This window comes from Felis catus, chromosome E3, assembly GCF_018350175.1.
Source record: "Felis catus isolate Fca126 chromosome E3, F.catus_Fca126_mat1.0, whole genome shotgun sequence".
Lineage (NCBI taxonomy): Eukaryota > Metazoa > Chordata > Mammalia > Carnivora > Felidae > Felis > Felis catus.
In genome coordinates, this window is record NC_058383.1 from 170,074 (window position 1) to 194,286 (window position 24,213).

Here is a 24,213-nt window from a genome sequence, read left to right on the forward strand (position 1 = left end):
GGAGATTGGCAATTCCTGTTTCAAAAGATACAACAAAGACCCCTGTGTTTTTTCTATTAAAATTCAGGTCCTACTTTACAAAGAAGGAAAGATAAATATGAAAATGTGTACATTCAGGGATCTACATCTAAGATCTGCAGATAATCCTCTTCCATTACAGTTAGACACACAAATGCAGCCACACAAATGTGTGCTCATCCAAGGCCACAGATGTATTGTAGAAGACAAATGCATAGAGGAGAACAGAAGATCCATTTGCAATAATTCAAAATCACTTTGACATAGAGGGCAATCCGTTTGAAATTTGAAGAGGACACTGAACCATTACAAACCAGCTGTGGTTATTATATATTTAGAGATGGTGTCTAATCTGCCCCTTGGTCTGAATGCTTTCCCTGCCCACACTGTCCACTCCAGTTTGTCCTTCCTAATGTCCCCTAATACACTTGTCACAGTTGTGTTTCTGTGTCAGCGTCTGCTTCCAGGAAGTTCGACATTCAACCCCATCAAGTGTATACTTTGGTGTTCCTGAATATGTAGTTAACCAACACATCGTATGTACAGGATTGGTGGAAGAAGACAGATCATTCTTTGGGGTTGTATTGCCTGGAAGGAACCTATAGTTCCATCTGAGGAGTCGGATACATCCTTTAGGGAGCTCTGGTGGTGGTGGTTAATTCTGTAGATAGATACTATGAGCACACGGCGCGCATGCTAGTTGATGGGGTTTGTGCTGATGAGCAGGGCAGGTATCTGTCTCCAGGAAAGAATCTATTTTGATGGCGAGGAATGGATTCAGGAGACCAGTAAGGTGGCCCTTCATTAATTCAGCTCTTGTCCCCTTGTGCACTTTACCAGCTGCCCTCAGCACCAATCCAGGTGGCCTCCAAGGGGGCAAATGGCACAATTTTTGTGGTGAGTCACATGATGTCCTACAAAGTTTTCCCTGTTGCCTTATTGAGGGATGGGGAGGGCAGAGGTCTATGGTCTGAGATAGATTCCTTCGACACCACCCAGGAGAGTTGTGTGTAAGCCTATGGCTCCTTCTACATCGGCCAATCCAATCCACTTTGCCCTAGGGACTCTGAACCTGTGGGCCCCCTTTTCCTCCCAGCTTAGGGAAGCATCCAGCTCTCTAGCAGGTTTTGGATCATGGCTGGGCCACCATGGGTAAATGTCTGGCTGTCCACATGCTGCCAGCATTGCTATAGCAAATGTCAATGTGAGCAACTGCTGTACAGGGGATTCTACTTCATTGTGATCGGGGCCTGGGACAAAACATGACAGGAGAAAGGGAGAGACAGGAGGGCCCTGTGCTCCTTGACAGGGCTGCATGCACATAGTAGATATCCTGAAGCCTGGGGAGAGGTGGAGAAAGAGGCAGGCAGGGAGAGACACTGGATGAGTGATAGGGGATTTGGGCAAGTTCTAGACAGTGAAAGGAAGAAACAGAGAGAGAATTAGAGAGAAATAGAGACAAAGAGGAAGTAAAGGGAGGAAAGTAGAGACCTGGTCCAGGAATGTGGATGGGGTGAGATGGGCCAGGGGGGAGGGGATGTACGAAGTGGCTCTGAGTGCTGGGGCAGAAATGGCTGATATCATGGGCATCAGAGTTCCGTGACTCCAAGACTCTAACATCCCTGGGGCCAAGCTTTACAGAAGCCATTGCATTTGAAAAGGTGGGTATCCCTCATTTCTCCTGGAATTGTGAGGCTCATCCTCATGTTCTGTCAAGGAGAGGGATGTCTTGAGGGAGAGTGTGCTGCTCTTTGGCAGGTAAATTCCAGAGCCTTCCCTGTGGGGAGGTGACCTGGAGCCATCTCCCTCACTGCCCCAGGCCCTGTTGGATTTCCCTCCTGACCCCCACCAGCTGGCCTTCCTCTTGTTCTGAACCGAGACATCAGTCATTGTATTGCCCCCAGGTCCTGCAGTCTGGACCTGGCAGAATTGGACTGATGATATTGATAAAAAGTATTTGACAATAAGGTCCGTATTCTCCCTCTGGAACTAGCAATGTGCTAGTTCTTGGAACCCACAAGATCGTGGGTTGCTATCCTCCAGTCCTCTGCCAAACTGAGGATGCCAGATGGTAGGTGAACCCTTTAAAACCATCGTCTTCTCTTACATCAAATTCAAAGACATTTTCTTCTCCCAGCTTTCTTTTAATTCTGAAGAGATGACAATTAGTAACTGAAGGCATAATGGTCCTATAGGAATTTGACCTATATGACCAATGGACATTATTTCACCCATCTGTATCCATAAAGCACATTTCATTGGAAATATTAGCCAAGGATACATACAGTAAATTCATAACAGATGTGTAGCTCCTTGTAAGTTGTATTCTGACCTTGTCACATATGTGTCATCAAAGATATTAGTGACTTTTTAGATAAGCTCTCAACATCAAGATGGTTATGTTAGACACTCTGCAATAAATGGAATTTCACAGATTCTAAATTAGGAATGCTTTTTTTTTTCATTTATAATGTTTCTTTCTTTGTTTTTTTGAGAGACCCTGAACAGGGAAGGTGGGGAGAGAGCAGGAGACACTGAATCTGAGGCAGGCTCCAGGTTCTGAGCTGTCAGGACAGAACCTGATTCAGGGCTCAAACTCATGGACTGCAAGATCATGACCTGAGTGGAAGTTGGATGCTTAACTGACTAAGCCACCCAAGCGCCCCAGGAATGATAGTTTATTAAGAAGGAAGAAATTAAAGATAGCATAAATGAATGTCGACTTTTAATTGAAGTATTCACACATTTGTTGTATTAGTTTCAGGCATACATTGTAGTCATTCTATATGTCTATAAATTATGTTGTACTTAAGCACAAGTGTAGATATCATGTGGAAGCATGCAACAGTATTATTACAGGACTGACTCTATTCCATTGGCTATCCCTTGTATCCCTAGGACTCATTCATTCCACAGCTGGAAGCAGTTATCTCTCTCTCAAAGGTGTCAATCCTTTATCTAACCTAAACACTTCGGTGGTAAACACAATTACCTCTTGTTCAGCATGTGTAAATTGGCGGTCTATTTTCTTGTGAACATTGCTTAAAGCATTACAAATGATGTCATTATGTTAATAAATTCGGTTTCATTCTTCACTCACAAGAAGGGGGAAGGAAAAGATTTCTTTGTGTCCTAGGCCCTGTCACTAAGACCCTTCCCAGTGTAGAGAACAGGCTTAGGTTGCCCAGAGCACCTTCAGTCCCTCAGCTGAGCCACCAGGGCTTTCAACATTGCAGGAATTCCCATGGTGGCCAGCAGAGAGAGCTCGAGCACCACACACCCAGAGGGGCGGGTTCCTCTGCATGGGCAGTGATGGCCAGCAGAGGGCCCACCAACGGCTTTTCTGACCCAGGGCACTTCAGAGCAGGAAGGGTTGCTGTTGCTCCCAGAGGACACAGGTCCTCTGCCGCTGCCTCAGGACAGAGAGCAGAGCTGCGTTTCCAGCGCGTTCTGCCGCCCACCCCAGGGGAGACCTTGGGAGTTTTGCAGCAACTTGGCATCTCCTGAGTCACCAGAGAGAAGCTGCCTTGTACTGAGTGCCAAGGAGGGGGCGCTGGGTGGCTTCCCTGGGAAAGCTGGTTGCTGAGCAACACAGGCCCTTGCATTTTCTGGGCTGTCCCCATGTTTTATTCCTCCCCTTCCCAGACAGTATCTGAACAAGACGTATTTTACTAAAGGACTCATGGATTGCGGGGTCCCAGGACATCACCTCATAGATGCAGTCGATGGTTTGTTCCAGATTCAGGCTTGTTTCCAGGAAGAAACCCTGACAGAAATTCAGAAGAACGGGAGCTGCATTCAGTTAGGATGTGAATACATGAAATGCTCATCTCAAGACCTTCTAGAAGAATGAGCTGGGACCCACTTTCTGAGTCCTGCTGGAACCAGAGACCGAGGTAAGGGCACAAACTGTCCCCCACATCATACATGCTTTTTAAACAATTTCATGGTTATTTTTCCAACCTAGTGAAGTGATTGAAAACTACAGAAAACCTGGTAGGTAGCTGTCATTAACCTTATGTTATCTTTTAATGTAAATTCCAGTGAGTAAAGACACAGTGTAATATTAGTTTCAGGTGTACAATATAGAGCAACACTTCAACACGTCACCCGGTGCTCATCCCAGGTGCACTTCTAATCCCCAGCAGCTGTTTCACCCACTCCCTCACCTCACTGTGGAAGCTCTCAGTTTGTTTCCTAGTTAAGAGTCTGTTTGTTTGTCACTGTCTCCTTCCCCCCGCCCCTTTATTTTGTTTCATTTCCACGTGTTAGTGAAATCATCTGGTATTTGTCTTTCTCTGACAGGCTTATTTCACGCAGCATAACATTCACTCACTCCATCCACCTCGTGGCAAATGACAAGATTTCATGTTTTTACGGCTAAATAATATTACATTGCATACACTACATCTCAGTTTATTCATCAGTTGATGGATGCTCGGGCAGTTTCTGTAATTTGGCTGTTGTAGAAAATGCTGGTGTAAACATCAGGGTGCATGTATCCCTTTGAAGAATTATTTTTGTATTCTTTGTGTAAATACCTCGTAGTGAAATTGCTGGATAGTAAGGTAATTGTATTTGCAGGGGTTTTTGGGGTTTTTGTTTTGTTTTGTTTTTTATGAATCTCCATGATGTTTCCTAGACTGGCTGCACCAGTTTGCATTCCTACCCACAGTGCAAGAGGGTTTCTCTTTCCCCACATCCCTGGCAACACCTGCTGTTTCAACATTCATTGATTTTAGTCATTCTGACAGATGTGATGTGTTATCTCATTGTACTTTTGAATTGTATTTTCCTGAAGATCAGTGTTGTTGAGCATCTTTTCCTGTCTCTCTTTGCCATGTGTATGTCTTCCTTGGGAAATGTCCATTCGTGTCTTCTGCCCATTGTTAATCGGATTTCTCCTTTTTTGGGTGCTGTATAACTTTATATGTTTCGGACACTAACCCTTTATCAGATGTCGTTTGCAAATATCATTCTGTAAGTGTTTTAGTTTTGTTGATTATTTTCTTGGTGACAGAAGCTTTTTATTTTTAAGAAGTCCCCTTACTTTTGCTTGTGTTTCCCTTACCTCTAGAGATATATCTACAAAGATGTTTGTACAGCCAATGTCAAATAAGATACTGCCTATGTTAGTTATTCTCTGGGATTTTTATGGTTTCAGGTTTCACACATAGGTCTTTATCCATGTTGGATTTATTTTTGTGTATGTTGTAAGAAAGTGGTCTGTTGTTTTTGTTTTGTTTTGCAGGTTGCTGTCTAGTTTTTCCAAAACCATATGTTGAGGGGACTTTTTTAAGTTTATTTATTTTTGAGAGAGAGAGAGCGTGCAGATGAGGGGCAGAGAGCAATGGAGAGAGAGAATGCCATGCATGCTCTGTACTGCCCTGATATCATGACCTGAGCTGAATTCACAATCACACGCTTTGTTGACTGAGCCACCCGTGTGTCCCTAGACTATCTTTTTTTTTCCACTGGATATTCTTTCCTGCTGTGTTGAGAATTAATTGACCATATATGTGTAAGTTCATTTCTGCGTTTCCATTCTATTGATCTCTGCATCTGCATTTTTGTTGTTGTTGTTTTGCCAGTACCATACTGTTCCGTTCAGTACAGCTTTGTAATATAACCTAAAGTCTGTAATTGTGATGTCTCCAGCTTTGCTTTTCTACAATTTTGTTTTTGATGTTTGGGGTCTTTGTCATTCCATACAAAGTTTGGGATTATTTCTTCTAGTTCTGTGACAAATGTTTTGTTTGTGGGATAGGGATTTCATTACATGTGTAGATTGTTTTGTGGAGTGTAGACCTTTTAACAGTATTTTGTTCTTCCTATCGGTGAACATGAAATGTATTTCCACTTCTTTGTGTCCTCTTCCATTTCTTTCATCAGTATTTCATAGCCTTTAGAGTACAGGTCTTTCACCTCCTTGGTTAGGTTTATTCCAGGTATCTTGGGGTATTTGGTGCACCTGTCAGTGGTATTGATCCCTTTTTTCTTTCTGTTAATTCATTATTCATCTATAGAAATGCAGTAGATTTATGTAAATTGATTTCTGTATATTGTGATTTGTCGCATTCATATATCAATTCTAGCAATTTTTATGGGAGTCTTTCATGTTTCTTATAGAGAGCATCATGTCAGTTCCAAATAGTGAAATTTCTACTTCTTCCTTGCTGATTTGGATGCCTCTTATTTCTTTTTGTTGTCTGATTGCTGTGGCTAGGACTTCCAGTACTATGTGGAATAACAGTGGTGAGAGGGATCATCCCTGTCTTGTCCCTGACCTTGGAGGAAAAACTTTCAATTTTTCCCCATTGGGGATGAGATTAGCTGTGGGTTTTCCCTAGATGACCTTTATTATGTGCAGGTAGGTTGAGTCTCATGTACTTTGCTGAGGGATTTTATCATGAATGGATGTGACATTTTGTCAAATGGTTTTCCTGCATCTGTTGAAAGCATCATATTTTTCCTATCCTTTCTTCCATTACTGTGGTGCATCATGTTGATTGATCTGTGAATGTGGAACCACCCTTGCAGCCCAGGAATATATCCCACTTGATTATTGTAAATGATTCTATTAATGTATTGTTGAATTTAATTTGAAGGTATTTTAATGAGAATTTGTGTATACATACTCATTAGGCTATTGGTCTGAAGTTTTATTGAAAAAATTTTAGCATATTTAAAATGTTTATTTATTTACTTGGAGAGATAGAATACATAAAAGTGAGGGAGGGGCAGAGAGACCGGGAGAGAGAGAATCCTGGCCATGCTCCACACTGTCAGCACAGGGTCCAACTTAGGATTCGGACCCACACACCGCATGATAATTACCTAATCCGAAATTAAGAGTTGGAAAGTAAACCGACTGAGCCACGCAGGCACCACTGCAGTTTTTGGTTTTAGTGGATGCTTTCTCTCGTTCTGGTATCAGGGTAATGATGGCCCCATAAGATCAATTTGTAAGTTTTGCTTCTTTTTTTATTTTTTTAATAATTTGAGAAAAATAGATATTACCTCTTCCTTAAATGTTTGGTAGAATTCATCAGTGAAGCCACCTGGCCCTGAACTCTTGTGTTGGAGAGGGCTTTTTGCTACTGTTTAGATTACTTTGTTTTCAGATTTTATGTATCTTCCTGTTTCAATTTTGGTAGTTTGTGTGTTTCTAGAAATTTGTCCTTTTTTTCTCAGAGTGTCCAATTTGTTGCATATAGTTTTTCATAATATTATATTCTAACTGTATTTTTGTGGTGTTGACTGTCATTTCTCCTTTCTTATTTGTGATTTTATTTGAGTCCTTTCTCTCTTCTTTGTGAAAAGTCTGCCTAGGTGGTTTTCATGTTGATTGCTGTTTTCAAAAAACCAACCCCTGGTTTCATTTATTTGGTCTAGTGTCTTTTTGGTTCCTATATTCCTTATTTCTGTATTAATCTCTATTATTTCCTTCCTTCTGCTGTTCTTTTTCTCATTCCTTTAGTTGTAAGTTAGGGTTGTTTGGGGTTTTTCTTGCTCTTTAAGGTAGGCTTGAATTGCTATATACTTCCATCGTAGACTACTTTTGCCACATTCCAAAGGGTTTTACCAGTGTATTTTCATTTTCATTTGTTTCAGTGTATTTTCTCATTGATTTTCTGTTTAGCCCATTCATTTAGTAGTATGTTATTTAACCTCCCTTTATTTGTGGCCTCCCCCCCACCTTCTTTTTGTGGTTGACTTCAAAAACCACAGGTTTTGAAGGTTTGCTAGCTTTGCAGTCAGAAGTGATGCTTGGTGTGATCTCTGTCTTTGGGTACCTCTTGAAGCCTGATTTGTGACCTAGAATGCGATCAATTCTGGAGAATGCCCCCTGTGCACTTTAAAAGAATGTGTACTCTGCCATTTTAGTATGGAGTGTTCTGAATATATCTGTTAAACCTGTCTGGTCCAGTGTGTCATTCAAAGCCATTGTTTCCTTGTTGATTTTCTGTTTACAGGTTCTGTCCATTGATGTGACTGATGTGTTAAAGTCCTCTACTATCGTTATATTATTATAAATGAGTTCCCTTATGGTTGTTGTTAAATGTTTTATATACTTGGTGATTGAATGTTGGGTGCATCAAAATATACAATCATTGGATCTTCTTGTTTGGTTGTCCCCTTTAGTATGAGATCGTGTCCATCTTCATCTCTTGTTACAGCTTTATTTATTTTTTTAATTTAAGTCTTAGTTGACATACAGTGCATTCTTGGATTCGGGAGTAGAATTCAGTGATTCATCCCTTACATACAACACCCAGTGCTCATCACAACAAGTGCTCCCCTTAATACTCGTCCCCCATCTAGCCCAGTGCCGACCCATCTCCCTCCATCAACCTTCAGTTTTTTCCTCTAACATTAAGAGACTCATGTAGTTTGTTACCACTCTTCTCTTTTCCTGCCCCCTTCCCATGTTTTCATCTGTTTTGTTTCTTACATTCCACATGAGTGAAATCATACATTTGTCTTTCTCTGATTGACATGTTTCACTTAGCATAACACATTCTAGCTCCATCCACATCATTGCAAATGGCAGGATTTCATTTTTTTTGAAGCTGAGTTATATTTCATTGAATATACATATGTATGTATGTATGAACATACACATATGTATATATGTACATATGTGTATACATACTTATACACAACACACACACACACAACACACAACTTCTTTATACTTTCATCAGTTGTTGGATACTTGGGCTTTCTCCATAGTTTGGCTACTGTTGATAATTCTGCTATAAATATTGGGTCATGCAATTTCACTAATAGGTATTTACCCAAATGGCACCAAAATAGAGTCTTGGTTTTAAAGTTTATTTTGCCTGATATAAGTATTGCTACTGGCTTTCTTTTGACATTATTGGCATGATAAATGTTTCTTCATTCCCTCACTTTAAATCTGTGGGTGACTTAAGTCCAAATAAGGCTTTGTAGGCAGCATCTAGATAGGTCTTGTTTGTTGTTTGTTTGTTTGTTTTCTTTTTTTTTTTTTCTTTTGTCCATTCTGACACCCTATCCAATGTCTTTTGATTGGAGCATTTAGTTGATTTACATTCAGAGTAATTATCGATAGGTATGTATTTAGTGCCATTCTACTAATTGTTTTGCCATTGTTTCTTGATGTTTTCTGTGATCCTTTCTTGTCTGTAACACTTTTGGTCTTTCATTTCTACTCAGAGTCTGATTTAAAAAAAATTTTTTTAATGTTTATTTCTGAGACAGAGACAGAGCACGAGTGGGGGAGGGGTGGAGAGAAAGAGTGACTCAGAATCAGAAGCAAGCTCCAGGCTCTGAGGTGTCAGCACAGTGCCCAATGCGAGGTTCGAACTCACAAACCATGAGATCATGACCTGAGCCGAATTCGGTCTCTCAACAAACTGAGCCACCCAGGTGCCCCAAAGAGTCCGATTTAAATATTCTTTGCTTTTCACTGGTAGTACATTTCTTTACTTACTTTTAATATTTCTTCGTTTTTAAATTTAAGCCCAAGTTAGTTATGTTATAGTGGAATACAGTCTCAGGAGTAGAATTTAGTGATCCATCAAGTACAAAATATACCCAGTACTCATCTCAAGTAACCCCCCTAAATGCCTATCACCCATTTAGCCCATACCCCTATTCAGTTACCCTCAAGGAACCCTGAGTTTCTTCTCTGTATTTAAGAGTCTCTTAGATCGTTTGAATCCCTCTCTGTTTGTATCTTATTTTTGCTTTCCTTTCACTATGTTCATCAGTTGTATTACATTCCACAGATGAGAGAAATCATATGATATGTGTCTTTCTCTTACATATTTTGCTTGGCATAATAAAGTCCGATTCCATCCACGTTGTTGCAAATAGCAAGATTCCACTCTTTTTGATTGCCGAGTAATATTCCACTGTATGAATATATCACATCTTCTTTATCCATTCATCTGTCAATGGTCATTTGGGCTCTTTGCATAATTTAGCTATTGTTGATAATGCTGCTATAAACATTGGAGTGCATGTGCCACTTCGAGTCAGCATTAGTGTATCCTTTGGATAAATACCTAGTAGTGCAATTGCTGGGTCCTCGTGTAGTTCTATTTTTAGTTTTTTGACGAATCTCCATACTATTTCCCAGAGTGGCTACACCACTTTGCATTCCCACCAGCATTGCAAAACCGTTCCCTTTCTCTGCATCCTTGCCAACATCTGTCGTTTCCTGAGATGTTAATTTTAGCCATTCTGATAGGTGTGAGGTGATATCTCACTATGGTTTTGATTTGTATTTCAGTGATGACGAGTGAGATTGAGCATCTTTTCATGTGTGACCATTCTGGATGTCATTTTTGTTAATGTGTCTCTTCATGTCTTTTGCCCATTTCTTCAATGGGTTATTTGGTTTTTGGGTGTTGAGTGTGATAAGTTCTTTTTAGATTTTGGATACTAACCCTTTATCTGATATGTCACCTGCAAATATCTTCTCCCATCTCATTCAGTTGTCTTTTAGTTTTCCTGATAGTGTCCTCTGCTGTACAGAAGCTTTTTATCTTGATGTCTCAATAGTTCATTTTGGTTATTATTGCCCTTGTTTCAGAGACATGACAAGCAAGAAGTTGCTGTGGCCAGGATCAAGGAGGTAGATTGCCTCTTTTCTCCTCTAGGATTTTGATGGTTCCTTTCTTACATTTAGATCTTTCATCCATTTTGAGGGGTGTGTGTGTGTGTGTGTGTGTGTGTGTGTGTGTGTGTGTGTGTGTGTGTGTGTGTGGTTTATGAACATAGTCCAAGTTCATTCTTCTCACTGTCCAGTTTTCCCAGTACCATTTTTTGAAGAGACTATTTTTTTTTCCATTGGATATTCTTTCCTGCATTATCAAAGATTACTCGGCCATATGTTTGAGGGTCCATTTCTGTGTTCCCTATTCCATTCCATTGATGTCTGTGTCCGTTTTTGTGCCTGTACCATACTGTCTTGATGATTGTGGCTTCCTAATACACCATAAAGTCCAGAATTGTAATGTCACCAGCTTTGTTTTCTTTGTCAACATGACTTTGGCTATTTGGGGTCTTTTCTGGCTCCTTACAAATTTTAGGGTTGTTTGTTCTAGCTCTGTGAAGAATGTTGTTGTTATTTTGATAGGGATTGCATTGAATGTGTCGATTGATTTGGGTAGTACTGACATTTTAACAATATTTGTTCTTCTAATCCATGAGCATGAAAGTTTTTCCCTTTCTTTGTGTTTCTTCAATTCTCTCATAGACATTGTATGGTTTGTTCCTTTATTTTTTTAATGTTTGTTTATTTTTGAGAGAAAGAGAGACCACATGAGCAGGTGAGGGGCAGAGAGAGAGAGAGAGGGAGACACAGACTCTGAAGCAGGCTCCAGGCTCCGAGCTGTCAGCACAGAACCTGTCGCGGGACTCGAACCCACAAATGCGGGATCATGACCTGACCTGAAGTCAGTTTTTAACCACCTGAGCCACCTAGGCGCCCCTCTATTGTTTCAAGTGTACTGATTGATCTTTTACCTCTTTGGTTAGGTTTATCCCTGGGTATTTTATGGTTTTAAAGCAGTTTTAAATGAGACCAGTTCCTTGATTTTTCTTTCTGCTGATTCATTATTAGTGTATAGAAATGAAACCAACTTCTGTATATTGATTTTATATCCTGAGACTTTCCTGAATTCCTGTATCAGTCCTAGCAGTTTTTCGGTGGAGTCTTTTGGATTTTCCATGGAATGTATCACGCCTGTGAAGAGGGAAGGTTTGACTCCTACTTGCCATTTTGGACACCTTGTATTTCTTTTTGTTGTCTGATTGCTGAGGCTAGGACTTCCAACAGTATGTTGAATAACAGTGGTGAGAGTGGACATCCCAGTCGTGTTCCTGACCTTAGAGGGAAGGCTCTCAGTTTTTCCTCATTGAAGATGATATTAGCTGTGGGACTTTTATATCTGGACATACTGATATTGAGGCAAGATCTTTCTATCCCTCCTTTCATGAGTGCTTTTTTTTCATCAAGAAAGGATGCTGCATTTTGTCAAATGCTTTTACTGCATCTATTGAGAGGATCATGTGGTTTGTTATCCTTTCTTTTATCAATGTGATGTATCACATCAGTTGATTTGCAGATATTGAATCGGTTGTGCATCCCAGGAATAAATCCAATTCATTGTGGTGAATAATTATTTGTATGTATTGTTGGATCCGGTTTGCTAATTTTTGTTGAGAATTTTTGCATCCAGGTTCATCAGGGAAATTGGTCTGGAGTTTTCCTTTTTAGTGGGGTCTTTGTCCAGTTTGGACTCAAGGCCAAGCTGGCCTCATAGAATGAGTTTGGAAGTGTTCCTTCCATTTCTCTGGCCATGACCTTATCTTGTTCTTTCATTTGGGATGTATTCCTCTTGTCTTGGCATTTTAGCTGAGTATTTGTCTTTTCTCTGTTACCAAACCTCATTGTGTTACCTGCCTGTGAGATGAATGGCTTTATCAAGAGGAGGTCATCTAGTGTCCAGGGCCTGACACATCAGGGAGTGTCTGTGGTGTGTGTTTCATGCACTGTTTTGTGCTCTGGCTGCACTATCCTTCAGGCCAGTTGTATGGGCAATGTATGGTCCTTGACCAGAATGTGAGTCAAGGAGTTTTGTCTAGGTCTTCTCTGATCTTCTTGTTAAATGAGACTTGAAACGACTGCCACTCAAAGTGAGGCCCTGCAGAACTGTCTGGTCAAGAGAGGTGGTGTGGTCATGGGCTTCTGCTGGTCTTCTGGGGAAGGAACACCTCCATTGGGACTGAGGCAAGCCTGATTGACCTATAAGGCCAGTCTCACCAGAGCACAGGAATGTGGGGTTGGTGTAAGCAGCTTAGGCAGCCAGTGTGGGGATGACCTTGTTTCCAGCAGATGGCTCTGTTTATGCTGTGGGGAAGAGGAGGAAAATGGCGCCACCCAGCTCCTTTGTCCCCTTGTTGTGAACATTGCCTCTCAGGGATGCTCTCCATGATCAGTGTATAATCTCCCCACTGTGTCCACCAGGCAATGTACAGACCACTGTTTCCGTGCCATCTGCCTGCAAGTAGTTTGCTGCCTTCTCTCAAGGTGTAGGCCAGTGACCTCATGGCTGTATCCCAGCCAAGCCTGCTAAATTTTGAAACTCCACATTCTCGGGGTGCCTGGATGGCTTGGTTAAGTGTCTGACTCTTGGTCCTGGCTCAGATCATGACCTCGTTGTCGTGGAATTCTCTCTCTCCCTCTATTCCTGCCCCTCCCTTGCATGTGCTCTCTTTCTGTCTCTCTCAAAATAAATAAACTTAAAACAAATTTGGTGGCATGGAATACCTTATTTAGGCAGGATTTCCTCCCTGAGGGGAATGGCAGGGGTCTATCAGTTAAGTTTCCAGCACTGACTAGGAAATTCTTTGCTGACTGGTTAAAGGTTACATTCCTGCAGGAATGAAATTAAGTTTAGTGACATGGGGCCTTAACATAAGTAACTCCATGGTGGGCCTGTGATTTTTCTTAACATTCCAAAACCAAATTTTTCACATCCATTTTTTTATTAAAATATAGCCCTAAGGGGCGCTCGGGTGGCTCAGTCGGTTGAGCATCCGACTTCAGCTCAAGTCATGATCTCACGGTCCGTGAGTTCCAGCCCCACTTTGGGCTCTGTGCTCATGGCTCAGAGCCTGGAGCCTGTTTCAGATTTTGTGTCTCCCTCTCTCTCTGACCCCCATTCATGCTCTGTCTCTCTCTGTCTCAAAAATAAATAAACGTTAAAAAAAAAAATTTTAAATATAGCCCTAAATAATATTTTAGCCATCTACTGCTGGCCCGATGATCATATCTTGTAAAACTGTGACCATCTCCTAATCATAGATGAAAATCAACTCTGGGCTCTAAGCTCTTTGTGGCTCTAAGTTTCTTTGATCTATGTTAGTAAGATCTTTGTGATCTAGGTTACTGCTGGTCTTTTGAAGTCTTTGACCCAGGGACCCCTAGCAGGTTGCTGAGCCATCACTTAGGCACAGAAGCATCCTTTCCAAGTCACCTCCCCCTAAAGTGTTCTTTCCCTCTTGTACTTCTGGGTCTTACCCTTTTGTAGATCATATGCTGTGATGGACATTCCCTCATGTAAACCTGTCAAAGTGGACCAGAGAAAACTGCTTGCCTGTGACTGCCACTTCATGGTCACATCTTTTCCTTCTGAAATCCTTTGAACTCCATATCGTTCTTCCAGTCTTTGAATATCTCTTTGATTTGGAATAATTTTATTCTCTTATACTGCTGCTAAAAATATGCGTGAAAATATTAAAGCAAGGATTATTTACAATAATTGAGCCAGTCACAGTTATCCATCTGGCCGTGTGTACATTTTTTTTTTTTTTGACAATGTTCAGGCATGATGTGAAGTACATCCTGTAAAATCTGAGTATCATTCCTTATCTAGGATAATCACCTTTATGGAAAGCCGTTCAATGACATGCTCGTTCAAGATCAGAAAAACACTTAATTTACATACCACATAATACAGTGGTATATACATACATTATCTTAAAATATGTCAAGTAGATGTTTCTATGAATCGTATATCAGTATTCAGTTTTCTGTAACATGAATGCTATTATTTAAATTAAACAATAGTAAGAACAACAAGAATAGGTACATGGCCATCACTAGTAACTAATACTAGAACTAGTCATATATTATGTGTTGAAAACATAAAACCATGATTACTAATAATCTGTTCATTCGTGATGGGTTTCTAGTTTCCAAAAAAATTGGGAAGCTATTATTGAGTCTCCACATACATCAGACTGTCTCCTCACTATTGATGTCATATGAATTGGTACATGATCACAATCAGTATCCCGAAGAGATATGGTAGTATTAACTAAAGTTTATATTTGTATTCAGATTGGTTCGGTTTTAACCTCTTCTGTCCCAGACTCATCCCAGCTGGCACATTACAGTCATCCTGTCTCCTTAGGCTCCACTTGACCATGATGATGTTTAGATTTTTCCATATTTTTCATAATCTGCAAAGTTTTGAGGGTACATCTGTAGAATGTATTTTGTAGAATGATCCCTGGTTGGGACATGTCTACCGTTTGTTCAAATGCTTAGGCCAGAGTTACCGTGTTTTGGAGCAGAAGATCCAGAGGCATAATGCCATCCATAATTATCACTTCACATAAAGGTTGTTTACTCTGAAGATTGGGGTCTTTTGTGGTTCCATACAAATTTTAGGACTGTTCTAGTTCTGTGAAAAATGTTATTGGTATTTTGGTGGAAATTTCATTAATTGTGTCAATTGTTTTGGGAAGTATAGGCATTTTCACTATATTTGTACCTCTGATCCATGAGTATCCATTTCTTTGTGTCATCTTGAATTTCTTTCACCACTGTTTTATAGTTTTCAGAGTATAGGTCGCTCACCACTCTGGTTAGATTTATTCATAGATACCTTATTATTTGGTGTACAACTGTAAATGGGATGTTTTCTTCATTTTTCTTTCTACTGCTTCATTATTGTTGTTTAGAAATGCAACAGATTTCTGTACAATGATTTTGTATCCTGTGACATTGCTGAATTCATTTATCAGTTCTAGCAATTATTGGGTGGACTCTTTAGGGTTTTTTATATATAGTGTCATGTACTCTGCAAAGTGTGAAAGTTTCACTTCTTTCAGATTTGGGTTTGCTTTTATTTTATTTTATTTTACTTTACTTTGTTTTGTTTTGTTTCTTTCATTTCGTTTCATTTATCTGCTGGCTGTGGCTTGGACTTCCAGTACTATGTTTATTAAAAGTGGTAAGAGTAAACATCCTTCTCTTCTTCTTGACCTTACAGGAAAAGCTCTCATATTTTCCCCATTAAGGTTGATTTTCACTGCAGGGTTTTCATAGAGAACTGTTATTACATTGATGTATGTTCCCTGTAAACCTATATTAGGGGGTTATAATCATGAATGGATGTTGTAGTGTGTCAAATACTTTTTTCTGCATGTATTGAAATGACCGTATTGTTCTTTTCTTTAAACGTTTATTAATTTTGAGAGAGACAGAGTGTGAGGAGGGGAGGGGCAGAAAGAGAATGGGAGACACAGAATTCGATGGAGGCTCTTGGCTCTGAGCTTTCAGCACGGAGTCCAATGCAGGACTTGAACTCACAAATCATGAGGTCATGACCTGAGCTGATGTCGGACCATTAAAAGATTGAGCCACCCAGGTGCCCAGATCGTATGGTTCTTATCCTTTCTCCTGTTGATGTATTGTATCGCATTGATTGTTTGCGAATATTGAACCACCCTTGCACCTTGGGAATAAATCCCATTTAATTGTGGGATATATTTACAGTTGTTATACCTTCTTTTTGGATTGTACCCTTTACTGTTATATAGTGTCCTCCTCTGTCTCGTTATGTACTTTTTTTTAAGTGTATTTTTTCTGATACAAGTATTGCTACTCCAGCTTTTGTTTTTTCATCCATTCTTACACCCTACGTCTCTAGATTGGAGCATTCATTCCCTTTACCTTCAAAGAAATGATTGATATGTATGTATGTATTGCCATTTTATTACCTGTTTTCTTGTGGTTTCTAATGATTTTCTCCGATCCTTTCTTGTCTTTCATGTTTTGCTTATTTTCTTTGGTGATACATTTGATTTCTTTATCTTTATTCTTAGCATATTTATGACTGGTTTTAGTATATGGTTACTGTTAGGTGTTTATATAACCTCTTCTGCATTTAGCAGTTGGTATTAAGTTGATGGTCATTTACCTTTGAACCCATTATTTTCTCCTCCCTGGGCTTTTGGTAGATGTTATTATATTTCAAATCCATTTCTCTGAGTTCCTTAACTGATTTTTTACAGAAATATTCATGTTTTACTTGATTTGTGTCTTTTACCTTTATACTGTCACTTTTGGTCTCTCCTTTCCACTCAAAGAGACCCTCTTAATATTTCTTACAGGATTGGTTTAGTGGTACAACATCTTTAGTTTTTGTTTGGAAAGTCTGTGTCTCCTTCCATTCTGAAGGATAGCCTTGCTGGATAGAATATTGTTGGCTGCTGATTTTTCCATTCAGCACTTTGAATGTGTGATGTCACTACCTTCTGGCTTGCCAAGTTTCTGTTCAGAAATCTGTAGCTAGCCTTATGGGTCTTGCCTTCTAAGTTAAGGTCTCTTTTGTCTTGCTCCTCTTAAGAGTTTTTCTTTATTGTCACTGTAATTTGCAAGTTTGCTTACAATATGTCTGGGTGTTGGCCTGATTTTGTTGATTTTTATGGGAGTTCTCTAGTCTCTGGGATGTGGATGTTTGTTTCCCTCCCCCAATTAGGGAAGTTTTCAGCTATTATTTCCTCAAATAAATCTTCTGCCCCCTTTTCTCTTTCTTCTGGGACTCCTACAATATGAATATTATTACGTTTGCTGTAGTCACTGAGTTCCCTTAGTCTCATCTCACGTTGCAGAATTCTTTTCTCTCTCTCTGATTAATTTCCATTACTCAGTCTTCGAGGTCACTGGTTTGTTCCTCTGCTTCTTCCATCCCTCTATTCGTTCCAGCAAGCATGTTTCTCCTTTATTGTGTCCTCAGTGTCTACTGTGTTATATCTTATCTCTATGTTAGGGGTCTCACTCTTCTACTCATTTTGCAACTCCAATGAGTATCCTTATGATCATTGCTTTAAATTCTGTATCAGGTATATTACTTATATCTCTTTGGCTTAGATCTCTGGCTGTGGCTTTGACTAGGTCTTTCATTGTGGATAAACATCTCAGTGTGTCCAGTATGTCTTCCCTCTGGCTCTATTTCTCTGTGTTAAGAAAGTCAGCTGTGCCTTCTGATCTTGAAATTAATGACTGTATGAAGAAGAGGTCCTGGAGTCCTCAGTAATGCGTGTCTCCATTTATAGGACCTGGACCTTCAGGAGGATATCGTATGGGTATTGCTCACTCCCTGCTGTTGTGTCTGGGTTACTTTTCCTTTCAGTGCAGGTGTCTGAACTGATTTTATCCCTGTTGTGGGCTGTGCTTGCTCTCAGTGGTATTAGTGGGACCCAGGCAGGCCAGTTGTGGGGTGGTATGCCCACTGGGTAACTTGGGAGCAGGGCAGGAGTGTTAGCAAAATTGCACAAGGCTACTAGTCCTATGCCAGATTTCCCAATATCCTTTGGTGGCTGGGGGCTGTGGGCCAGCGGTGGAAGCTAGAGGCTTGAGGATATGCACAGAGCATGTCTGTGCCTGGGGACATGTGGCTGGGTGAGACAGGTGAGGGTGCCTGGATGTGCACAGCTGGGTGAGGTGCAGATGTGCACAGCGTACTGTGGCAGCTATGCATGCTTGTCAGACAGGGTGCCGTTGTGGTTTTAAGAATGTTTGCCCTGAGATCAGGAGGCTTGGTGTGGTGAGTCCCCCAGTGAACCCCTGGGACTGGTGCACTGCTAACAGGTTAGGTAGCAAGTGTCGGTGCAGCCTCACCCACTGGTGGGTGCTTCTATGCTTATTCTGGGAGGCTGGGGGAGAAGAATGGTGCCTGTGAGCTCCCTCATTGTTGAAGTCCTCCTGACACTCAGGAATCAGCATGAATACATCTGTCTCCTGTTGCCTTGGCATTGTGTAAAATGCCACGTTTATATTGCCTCTCTACACAGGCAGGGACCTGGCTAGCACTCATCCTCCTGGATCACCCAGTGCTGGGTCAGCTGACCTCCAAAGCTCCTGGATCTAAAGTCAAGGAAATTCAGCCCCTCTGGGTTTTAATGCCAAATGTTATGGAGATTAGTCTTCTCTGTGTGAGCTCCCTGGTGTGAGGGCTCACTTTCTCTGCCCTCTCTGCAGGCAGCCAGCCTCCACCTTTCTGACATTCCTAACCTTTCTGATGCAGCTTCTCTCTATTTAGGTGTGGAGTTTGTTCTGCCAGTCTTTGGATCGCTCTCTGGTTCATGGACTTGGATGTGGATGTTATGTAGTTGAACACATGGGACAGGGTGAGCTGATGTCCTCTTACTCTGCTATTATTAAGTTTTTAAATGTCTTATTATTTTGTATTTTTGAGACATGGGCAGGCAGACTCATAGCACCCATGCACTTCAGGATTTGAAAGGAACTTTCCAACATGTGCTTCTAGTATTTTATGTTTTGAAACTCTCTTTAATGAAGGATAATTTACATATAACAAATAGCCTCAAGTTAAAGGGTATAATTTGGTGAGACATGAGGGTACAGGACCATGGGTACAGGACCATGAAATCATATGGTTTCTCCCTAAACCTTCCATCACGATCCCTTTGTGTCTAAGGTCATGTTGCTTTTGAAGTAAGGACTACTTTTTTTTTTTCAGATATTGCCCAGGTGTCTGAAAGCCTGCATTGGGGTACCTCCTTTTCCAATAGTCTATATTCCCATAAGTATTGCAGTCGGTCTACTTTGGACTTTTGCTTCTATTGTATCTCTCTGTATGTTCACATACTTTTGTTGCACCACTTTAATGATGAGGCCTTCATCATCACTTTAATTTTCACTAAATGGTATGAGCTGCAGTTCCATTTATGACAAAGTGCAGGCTTCCTGTGTTAGGTATTCAAGAGCAAGCCAGATATCCTGAGCACTTGAGCTGAGAATGTCACTCTGTCTTTTTGCCAGCCCTCTTCCTTTCCCTTGAAGACAAGAATCTCCTGTTGTTCACACAGAAATGTGGGTGAAGTCAGTAGAAAACACTGCCTTCTCTCCTCTTCCCTTTATCTCTCAAACTCCTCTTCACTACCTTCTGCCTTTCCCTTTCTCTGACTCAATCTTCCAGGCCCACTGCTCCACTCCAGCCATAATCAGGGTGTCCTACAGCTGCTGGCCTCTGCCCTGTCCATCCCTCAGTGAGAAATCTGGAGTAGGATTATGGAGTTCACAGGACTGATCAAGAAATATGTGATCCTCAGAGCCCTCCTGCACAAGGTTGCTGTCTGTGGAGACATGGCATCCTGGGTGAGGATCTGACTCTATGTGTAGCCTCCTCACTCATCTCCCACAGTCACTGCTGGTCCCTGATCCTTACCCACCATTAGAAATCAGCCATATTCTAGGGTCAGGAACCTGTCTATGTGACCCGAAGCACCAGGAGTCAGTGAGTATTTCTAAAATAAATGAGCACAAGGACCCCATGCATCTAGATATAGGAAATTACCATCACCCCAGAAAACTCGGGCTCCTCTGCACAAAGGGTGATCTTGCTACTATCCTCCATCACCTCAATTTCTGCTAGTTTATTACCTGTGTGTATACGAACCGCACTGTGTGCATTCGATGGGGAGTGAGAGTAGGTCCTCCTAGAAGCAAACACTGAAACAGAGACAGAACAGTGAAAGTACTATTAAGGGATACTAAGAAAAACAAAGTGGAGAGCACCGGGTGGGCAGAGAAAGCATGCAGGCAGATCTGACACATTTTTAAGATATATAATCACCATACTCTGTCAGCTCACACAGTCCTCTTCAAATTTCAAAATAGTTGTCATATAAGGCAGTGAGATTTATGAGATTTGGGGTTATTTCCCTATGGTCATATGTTTTCCTACCTGCATTCCCTCTTCGATAGTTAATCTGTGGCCTCAGATGAACACTTTAGAGTGTGGATGCATCTGCGAGTCTCTATGTAATGGAATATGATTGTCTTCAGATCTCAGATGTAGAACTCTGATATATACATTCTCATAATTATCATTTTCTTTCTTTGCCTGGTAGGGCCTGAATTTTAATAGAAAAAGCATGTCTTTGTCTCATTGTTTAAAATGGTGATTCCCAATCCCTTGGCTGAGGTGTTAACAGTCTTAATTTAATGAATTTCCACAACCATCTGTTTTTTTTTTTCCTGAAGTACCAAAATGAACTTATTATTTCACTTGTAGGCAGGTTCTATAGAATGGAGTCAAAGTAAAACAATAAAATGCATATTCAGTGCATGTGAAATAGGTACATATTCTACATATAGTCATGCAAAAACTTTAGTTAAAAAATTAAAAGTCTGATCTAAAATGAAATCAGTCTGTGATTGCCTAGTAGAAATGCTTAGCTCCTACTATGTAAATATCATGAATCTATATGAACTATTAAAATTTGACAGTCAGTAGACAACTGTGTCCTACATTTATGTTTATTAAAAACTGACATAAACAAACAAAGCCTGTACAAAAAATATTCCAAATCACGTATCACTTTGAAATAGTAATCTTGAGAGACATTATCGCCTAGGACCCCCTCTTCCTCTACCCCAACCACGTCCTCTTCCTCTTCCTCGGCCTCAGCCTCTTCCTGCAACAGCTTCCCTTTTCTTAGATTTCACCTTCGGTTCAACATCCAGAAGTAGTGTATCCAGAGGTAAGCTGTCTGGCAGTATAAAATATCAAATGTTATTTCCTCGAATACTCAGTGTTTCCAATTATACTGGTTCTCTATCCTTCAAAGTCATTTTCACTGCTTTAAGATGTGTATTCATTCTGACATCTACATCTGTGATTGTTCCATGGACCTGTGTTCCATTCTTTAATTCAACGGTTACGGTTTCATAACTCAATTTCATCAAAAATCTTATGAGCTTCATCCTAGTGGTGCCGGCACTCTTTCAGTCGGGTAGCGCACAAAACGCAACCACCCAAGTCCAAAAAGCCTAGGAGTATGACCGTGACCATCTGTTTTTGATGATCATTTGTGTGGAGATATCTTAATTGAAACTGTGAGAAGGGTGAGTGGACATTTCACAGACATTTTGCAGATGCATTCTGTGTTCAATGTCTTCTTTTTATTATGCCCTTAGAAACAAATATTACCTCTGTTTCACAGATAACACAGCTCAGGCTCTGTGTAGGTCCCAGTGAGAATTGGTATTCTGGCTGAGACAGCAGGAACACAGGTAAATCCTCGGGATATTGTGAGAAAAGTTTAAGGAGATAGATGCAAAGCTGTAGTCAGGGTGATGTCGGGTCCAGCAGGGGTGGCATCTGGCCAGCCCTGAACTGTAGGTTGACCGAGGCTGAAGGCTAATGCAGGCTCTCAGCTGATCTAGATCCTGTCTTCACTTTTAGTCTCACTGAGGGATGTGAACTTAGGCAGACAAGGATTTCCTTAAGACCAAGCTAAATTTCCTATATGTCCAGGGCACTTTCTCACCCACAAATATCCAGAACCTTCAGACAACATGGGGAGACAGCAACCTTTTTAGATGATGACCTAGGTGCACTTTGACAAAAATGACATTTCGGAGATGAACCCTGCATTGTGCACTGAGAGTGATCCCACATAGCAGCTCCATGTGGAACTCATGCTCCCTGCTCAGGCTGTGGTCAGGAATGGCCTGCAACTGCATCTCACTGACCCCAAGACCCTCCCCTTTTCACCTCCTCAAACTCTGCTTACTGTCCTCAATTTCCCTTCTATTCCTGTGTGATTCAAGTTTCCCCCATTCCTTCACAGGTGCTTCCAGGTGGTGAACACAAGGTCTGTGTTATATAATGCATGTGCCCCATTTCACACAGGACACCTGAGGCACCTACACTTAGGAGTGCATCTCATCCTTCACAGAACTCAAAACATGTGTAAAGTGTGCACAACTACTCATGATACATCTGCCTTTGTGTAAAAATCCTCTTTCTTTTTGACAAGAGAAACATAGCTGACCTCATTACATGGAAATGACACAGCACATTGTACATACATCCTGAGAAGCTTGAGATATGTTACACTGTCCTCAGGCAGGTTTGCAATTGAATTGCCAAGCCCTCACAACCATCTCTACGACATTCCCACCAAGTCTTTCCTGAAAAAGATGAATATGCTTTACAAGTCCCTCATCCACTTCAGGTCATCTTACCAAATGGTTGAGGTGGGGGGGGGGGGTCATAGCCCATGACTGGTGATGAAGGATGGTCCATAGGGTAAGACATGCAAAGCGGTCATGGGTAAGGACCAGGCTCTCTTGTATACATAATGGCCCACAGAACGTAAATTAAAGGTATAACGTTTACGAGGCTGTGTCATCCCCCTCTTTCCGAATAGTAGGATTAGCATTCTCATTTTTTCAGTAGAGCATTTAGGTGCTGAGCCTTAAGAGAGAAGTTTGGAATTCAGTTTTGAGAGTAGACAGCCATCCAAGAAAGCCTTGTAATTGGCTCTTAGTTTTAGGTTGTGGGAGATTGTGGATGCCTTCAGTCTGCCTGGGTCCAGATGTGGGCCTTGTTCTGAGAACAGGTGAGCTAAATACCTAACCTGAGTTTGAGCAAACTACAGTTTTTCTTTGGAGACTTTATGGGCTTAAGTTGTAAAACAAAAAGTTTTCCCAGGGGGGTGCTGTCTTCGTGTGAAGAGGCATGAGCAGGGAAGCAGAGAAACAAATCATCTACACATTGTAACAAAATAGAGCCTGCAGAACACTTTCCATCATCCAAATCAGCCTTTAAGGTTTGTGGGAAACATGAAGCACTCTGTGAAACCCAGGGAGGTTGCAGTCCAGATGTATTGTCATTCATTCCCTGCAAGTGAAGGCAAAAGGATACCGGCTATCCTTATAAACTGGAATGCTAAAAACTACACCACATAGGTCAAGTACATTGAAAACTTTGCTTTCAATGGGAGTCGATTGTAGGTAGAGTGTGAAGTTTGGGAAGAAGGGGATGTCGAGGGATTACAGTGCTATTTATTTCTCGGACGTCTTGGACAAAATAATATCCTCAGCAGTTGGGTTTTCTCACAGGTATAATAGAGGTGTTATATGGACTACTGCAGGGGATTATGAGGCCATGAGCCTTGTAACATTCTATTATGATGTTGATGCATTGAAGGCCTTCTTAAATTACAGGATATTGATTAATTCTAGGGAGAAGTTTTGCAGGACCGATTTGAATCTTGACGGGGGGTACACGCTGGATTCTGCCAAGATCAGTTGAAGATTTTGCCCATAACGAGGATGGAAGCTGATCCAACAGGAATAAATGATCAGTACCTCCAGACTCAGCTATAGGACCAGCACAGACACGGCACAGAAAAGGTGCCAAAGGATCCTGTTATCCCTTTTTGCTATTTTGGTTACTGTTGTCAAATTCTAGAATTATTTTTCCCTTTTGGGCAAAAGAAATTCCAGCATGGTATTTTTCTAAGAAATCTCAGTCCAGGTAATCAATACGGGTCGAAGAACTAAGGAGAATAGGGTGTATATCTCTC

The 24,213-nt window shown here is 41.0% G+C and overlaps 1 long non-coding RNA gene and 1 pseudogene across 1 annotated transcript; one reads left to right on the plus strand and one right to left on the minus strand.

Moving 5' to 3' along the window:
- Positions 1–2,796: 2,796 nt before the first annotated feature.
- Positions 2,797–21,393, plus strand: LOC123382628. Its single transcript, XR_006591276.1, has 2 exons — positions 2,797–3,914; positions 19,353–21,393. It is a non-coding gene; the product is annotated as an uncharacterized LOC123382628 (long non-coding RNA).
- Positions 21,141–24,213, minus strand: part of LOC109495063 — a 51,685-nt pseudogene continuing 48,612 nt past the window's right edge.